Below are 6,911 nucleotides of genomic sequence, written 5' to 3' on the forward strand. Positions count from 1 at the left end.
TAGTAGTTCTTTTTACATATACTCTTCTTTGAAGTGAAATAGTACATTTCAGAAAATAGCGTAAAGATTTTGACTTGAATTAATTTTTATCACTAATACCAAAATTGAAGTTTTTTACCCCAAACATACACCCACTTCATTCTTTGAGAAAATAACTACTACCATACTAAATTTTAGAGACTCTTCTTTTTGAAAGTATATAGTATTTGGGGGTGTCCTTGTCATCTTTGATGAGAAACATTGCTTTGAAAGAATTGTGTTGGCAACATGCAGCTCAAATATTAATATTAATAATGTAATGTTAGCTTTGCTACCTGTACAGGCTGACGCAATTTCATTTGTACTTTTAACCTTGACAGTAAAAATTTACGTTGTTAATGATTGCCTGATTGATGTTGCAAATTTTTAATAAAGGTTTTACCATTTGATTTACCTTCTGATGAATTAAATGGTTCCATAAAAGGACTAGCAGAAAAGTAAACCTGTAGACAGGAAACATGACGTGTCTTAGTTATTTTCATTTTCAGCATCCGTTTCCCCATTGTCTTGGAAGGGGCGGCGCACGCATTACTGTATTTACATATATAGATACACAATATATGCCAACATCAATGTAGTGGGAAAAGGAAATAATGAGTATATATTTGTTGTACCAGGTAATAAGTTTTATTATGTACCATTTGTTGCTGGTCAAGATCGTCGACGAACGCTCTGGTGAATGCACTGTACCAGGTATCAGGCAGAAGTTCACCGTTATAAACCTTGCCAGAATAGATGGTTTGGTCTTCACCTCTCTTATCCTGCCCATGTCGTTGACCGTTACAAGATGATTCCTTGCCATTCCCAATCTGAACTTCACTTTCGAATAGTTTCCTAGGTCAAAGGATAATGTGTTAGACAAGTTGACAGATAAACTGAATTCCTCTTCCTCCATGTTCTGATATTACTTGCATGGTGAAATTCGAATAAAGTAAAGATTATTTTTGAATAAAATTTGATCCACAGATGATTTTTAGCAAACATGTTCCACCACATAACAGGATAACATAATACGATAAGTAATAAAGAGCCCGTAATCATAGAGGTCGCTTGGTAGCAAGGTTTCTATGTATAATATACCACAAACTTGACAAAAAGTGTTTATCGGACCCGACATATGATTGTTTACTATATACTCAAACATGGTTCTAATATTGTGCGTCGATCAAATGATGAAAGCATACCCAGGTATTCTGATTGCTACGTATCCGATGCCAGGACTACCGATAGCCTCTTCATAGCGTCGAACTTTAGAAGGGGGAAATTCTTCATCAGGGTCAAGTGAAGAGTTGAAGACCGGTGACTCAGTGATGGTATTTTCAGGTATTTGTATCACTATGACTTCGTAACAGCTAGAATGTGTAGAAATTGTAAAGGTGAAACCTTAGTACGCCGACCAAGAAATTAATTTTCCAACAGTTTCTACATTCGTAAATAAACGACAGAAATACAAAACTGTAAAAAGTGCATTAAACAACTTCAGGTTAACTTGGCATATGTTGACAAAATCAGTAGTTAAGAGCACAATACGATTATAACGAACCCACAGTATAAATAAAACTGTATCTGGACAGGTCTTCCCATATGGCATAATACACTAAAATTTTAGTGGCAATATATCAATTCATTACCTTATTGGCCCGTTAACTTCAGAGAAATTATTTATTCTGATCCAAAGACTCAAAGTCTCTTTCGATTTCAAAGTGGGAACACGACTTGGTGCGACGATCACTACTGGGGGCGCTAGAACCAAAAGTATTTCTTAAATATAGACGAATGTTACATGAAGTATCTGGATGGGATGCCATTACTGGTCTTGGATATTGACAGAACTTAAACACTGAGCAGTCCAGTTTCTTTTTACTACAGATCTTTGCAGAAGCACTTTGAAAATAATGAAACAGCAAAAACGTTCCGATACAATGTTTTCTGAACGTTATCTGGGCACATACCATAGTTATTTCAACTATTGACGATGGATTTATGAAGTTCAATATTAGACGAACCATCAAAATAATCTGATAAAAATGCCTCATGCCACCATATTAAAGTTGTAGCCCAAAATACCTGCTCTTTTTGTTCTGCAACTAATCTTTTGCGGGCTGCTGTCGCTCTCCTCTGCGTAAGTTGCCGCTCTTACACTGATTTGATATTCGGAGTTCAAAGGCCATGTATTCTTCGATTCAGAATGATTTCTTGAATAGCCTTTTGCCATCCAAAACCCTGTTTCTTTCACTGTAGGATCAAAACCATTTTCTGTTCTATCATGCCTTATATATTCTATCTGGTGAAGAAATTTTGCAAACATTTTAACTATTCGTCTAGAAGTTTTGGTATAACATGGACCACAGGAAATCATCATTCTTTTTGGACGACGCACTGTATGCACTTGTTTGGATGTCAATTATTCTTGGAGAAGATTTCGATAAAAATATGTAATATTCACTTAGCATCAAATAAAGGAAATAATCACTTTTGATGGACGACTTCCTGCGTACACAGCGATACTTTTATTTTTGCCGCTGTCGGTTCATTTATATGAGAACATAACAAGGCTTGCACTTCAGGTTTACTCTTCATCAACACTTTACAGCTGTGTATAAACTGAAATGAAATTAATTTATAACGACAGGGTCTTTTGAACGAAAATAACATACAATGTAGTGAGTGATGATTCCATTTGGGTTTTCAGGTTCTTGCCAGCACACGTTGCAGTTCAGGGATAGAGAATCACTTCCATCGCAAAAGCTTACTTGTCTTGGACGAGAAGGCTCTATGAAAAGAAATTGCTTTTAATAGAATGTTTCGTGCAAAGCGCAAATTTCCCTATGATTACATCGTAACGGAAATGTTTATTGCCGAGACCGTAATAAACAATTTGAATGCTGCCCAATGTGATTGTAAAGAATGAAGGAAGCCGGCATGCTGACATAAGACTGTTTGACAGAAGTGTAAGTTAATACCAAAAGGGCATCAAACCTGCACGTGCTCGTAAACTTCGTATTTAATTTGTATCGTTTTACAAAGAAACAGCCCCAATTTCTTCTTATTTTGAAAGTAATTGACAAAAGCAGAAGACCAGAAAAGAATTGTTAAAAAATTTCTGAGTGTCCGAGAAATGCCATGGAGTCCTGTAATATCGAATATGAACGAATGGAATTAGATCCGCCTTATTGCACATACACTGGCAGTAAAGCCGAACGTAACACGATTGGAACTAATTTGGAAAAATTGGGTAGTAAAGTAATATCGGTTGAATATGCAAATGTAAACTCGTTTGCTTATCCCTTTGAGCAATGCACTTGTATTTTATGAGTAATTTGTAATATTGCAACATTCAACTTTAGGCCGCCTTACACTTTTGAGAAATTTGAAAAATATGAAGAACCAATTATTCCAAATTAGTTCCAATCGTGTTTCCTGTATTTGTTTTGAAAACATTTGTAGATAAAAATAGTCAACATCTGCAAAACAAAAAGGCCCCATGATTATCGAAACAACATGCAGTGTACCTTTTGAATCCCAGTATGTCATGCAAGATGTGAAATGAACAATACAATCCCAAAACCGTGAAACAATATTTTCAAAATTTGATACAGAATCTCAAAAATGTTTTGGGATCAAGAGCTGTTGAGATATGAGTAGGATACATTATATATATCAACAATTATAGATTTCTAAATTATTTATAGAAGTGATGTAAACCTTTTAAGACATGATGCAATGACAATAGCAATAAGACTTACTTCCATGACTTGTTGTTACACTATCAGTGGCATCCCCACTGCAATGGAGCCGATTGCAAACATTTATCTGTATTTTTTAACAATAAAAATCACTGGTTCAGTTTTTGCAGTCTGTGATTATTTTACTGTTGACCATAGGCCTATCATTTACATGAAATGTCAACAGAACTTGAATACCTCACGAGCTGTCACAAATTATAATGCAATTAGAAGTTCATGCTTCTTGAAAGAGCACGCCCAAACAGTAAGACCGAATCCCGCATTGAAAATAGCCTTTATCGAAAGTTTTCGCTGGTGAGTCAAAGTGCGAACGAATACAACATATTATTGAAAAATCTACGATTTGATGAGGAAACGCCGCCATCTACATATTAATATATCAAGGTAGTACTTACCATCACTATGTACTCGGTATACGGTGATAAGTCTGTAAAGTCATATTTATAATCTGTCAATTCATCCTCAGGACTTTCAAGATTGGTGAAATTATAGTGATTGATTAGTTGCCCGATTTCACTTTTAAAAAGTTTGATTTCATAGCGGTTTGTTGCGCCTCTTGGAGTGTCAGATGGCTTCCATTTCACTTCTAGTTCAGTTGATGACTTATTCGAAAAATGTACTATAATAACCTTTTCTGGAACTGAAATGTTTAAAGAAACTATTGTCAATCAAAGTGAAATTTTGATTTGCTACTTTAGATAACATTGCAACATTGTATTTGTCACCCTCCCATAACGTTCAGGATTTATGCCATACCACATGGCTAATATGGGAGCATATAATCTGTCAATTGTTTCAATTTATCAAAGGTGTTAGGTGCTCTATAGCTGAAAGTTACAATATTACAAATTACCCATTAAAACAAGGAAAAGTAAAAGAAAAGTAGATTAACTTAAATTTGCAGATTCAATAGATATTACTACGATATCTTATGTCCCAAATTAGTCCAATAGTGTTCTTGGGCAAAATTTGACATGTTTAACATATAGGCTATGGCTATGTCCTGTGTTTCAGAGATATATATTTTCGTATTGCATGTAGTTATACAATCGCAATGTGATAAAGACAACATAATTTTTACAAGATGTGACTGCCCGTTCTATTTGAAATTGTCCGAAAATATGCACAGAGTAACATGTATTTCTAATAAAATTAAAATCAGATGAGCATATCTCTTGTAAAGTATAGCATCATAAGAATTCTAGTCAGTATTACTTCCTTCTAGAGTCCTGGCATTTGCCATGGTTGAGAATGAACTTTCTTCTAGATCACCGCCATGTAGGTTTGTGTTAATTGCGGTCACTTGGATGTCATAGATTGTGAAGGTTTTCAACTCATCAATTTTTAGAGAAGTTTCTGTACCGATTGCTGTTGAAATAAAAATTATATATATTATGTGTGTCTATCTTTTAGACATATTGAACGACAAGAGGGACATACATGTATTTGACAAGCTTTCTTGTTTGTGGGTGACAAGTTGCACGGGGCAAAAATCAATGAAAAGCTTCTCAAATCAGGTACATTTTACCCTTGAACTTTGCATAGTACAATATGTCTTCTTAAAGAGGGATAAATCACTCTACTAATGATACTCCACCAGCCAGGTTATGTATAAGTTAGGCTAAGTAGATGACTGACTGTAATAGCTATTGCATCCCAATATTTTTTCTGTTAAAAGTCTATATCATATTTGTGACATGTCCTCGTAGCAAATTGTATAATGTCTACGAGAAAAACTGGTAGAATTTGAAATTAACTGTAATTTGCTATGTAAACTTTGGCGTATGGGGTATGTTTTTGCCCTATTGCGTATTGCAATATGTCATTGTAAAGACTAATAAATTGCCTTTCTAATAATACCAAAGAAGCCAGGTATAACTTACAAAATAAGCCCAACAGATGACTTACAAGAAGAATAATTTAACAAAAAAGGTGCCAGCCTGCAGTACTGTGATTTTGCGTTACGCTTCAAAATATGGCTGTTACATCTATACAATCCCAATATTTTTTCTGTTAAAGTCTATTTTATATTTTTGACATGATTCAGTAGCAAATACAACGGATTTAATACCAAACCATTGCCCTTTTTATCATGTCTAGCTAAAAAATTCGCAGAATTTGATCACGCTAGCTATGACAGTACTTTCTATATGAACCTCGGGGTATTGGGTAAGTTTTGGTCATATGTCATGAAAACTATACGAGATATTGCATTTTTCTATATTTCATTTTAACGACTAGTAAATTACCCTTATAATGATACCTAACATACCATATTATATTCATAAACAAGCTCAGCATACGACTTACAAGAAGACAGATTTAACAAAAACGTATGCGAGTCACAATATTGTGATTTGGCGGTATCCTTCAAAATATAACTGTTATTGCTATAACATCCCAACATTTTCTCTGTTAAAGGTCTATTTTTATATTTCTAAAATGTTCCTGTACGAAATAAAACATATTTCATACAAAAAATTGCCGTTTTCTATTATGTGTAGGTAAAAACTTTTAGAATTTGAAATTAGCTACGACAGTATGTTTGGATATACACTTTGGGGGATGGGGTAAATTTTGGTCATATTTAATGAAAACAGTACAAAATATTGCCTGTAACAATATGTCATTTTAAAGAGTAGTATATTACCTTTGTAATGATACCTAACAAACCAGGTTATATTCAATAAAAAGCTTAGCTGATGACTTATAACAAGACAGATTTAACAAAAACGCATGCGAGTCAGGAATACTGAGATTTTGCGGTACCCTTAAAAATATGACTCTTGCAGCTATAAAATCTCAATATTTTTTCTGATAAAAGTCTATTTCATATTTTTTACATGTCCCAGTACCAAATAAAATAGATTTCATACAAAACACTGCCCGCTTTTAATGTCTAGGTAAAAAATTGGTAGAATTTGATGTTAGTTATGACAGCAATTTTCGATGAAAACTGTGGGGTATGGGGTAAGGTTTGGTCTTATTTCATGAAAACTATATAATATATTGCATATTACAATATGTCATTTTAAAAATTGGTGAATGAAATTGCTAATGATACCCAACAAGCCACGTTACATTCAATAACAAGCTCAGCAGATGCCTTATAAGAAGAGAGATTTA

The 6,911-nt window shown here is 34.1% G+C and overlaps 1 long non-coding RNA gene across 1 annotated transcript; it reads right to left on the minus strand.

The window, feature by feature from the left end:
• Window positions 1–684: 684 nt before the first annotated feature.
• LOC139137885 (uncharacterized) lies at window positions 685–1,892 on the minus strand. Its single transcript, XR_011553477.1, has 3 exons — window positions 1,671–1,892; window positions 1,224–1,391; window positions 685–873 (listed from the first exon to the last, which is right to left on the minus strand). It is a non-coding gene; the product is annotated as an uncharacterized lncRNA (long non-coding RNA).
• Window positions 1,893–6,911: the final 5,019 nt, after the last annotated feature.

Source organism: Ptychodera flava, chromosome 8 (assembly GCF_041260155.1).
Source record: "Ptychodera flava strain L36383 chromosome 8, AS_Pfla_20210202, whole genome shotgun sequence".
NCBI classification, from domain to species: Eukaryota; Metazoa; Hemichordata; class Enteropneusta; family Ptychoderidae; genus Ptychodera; species Ptychodera flava.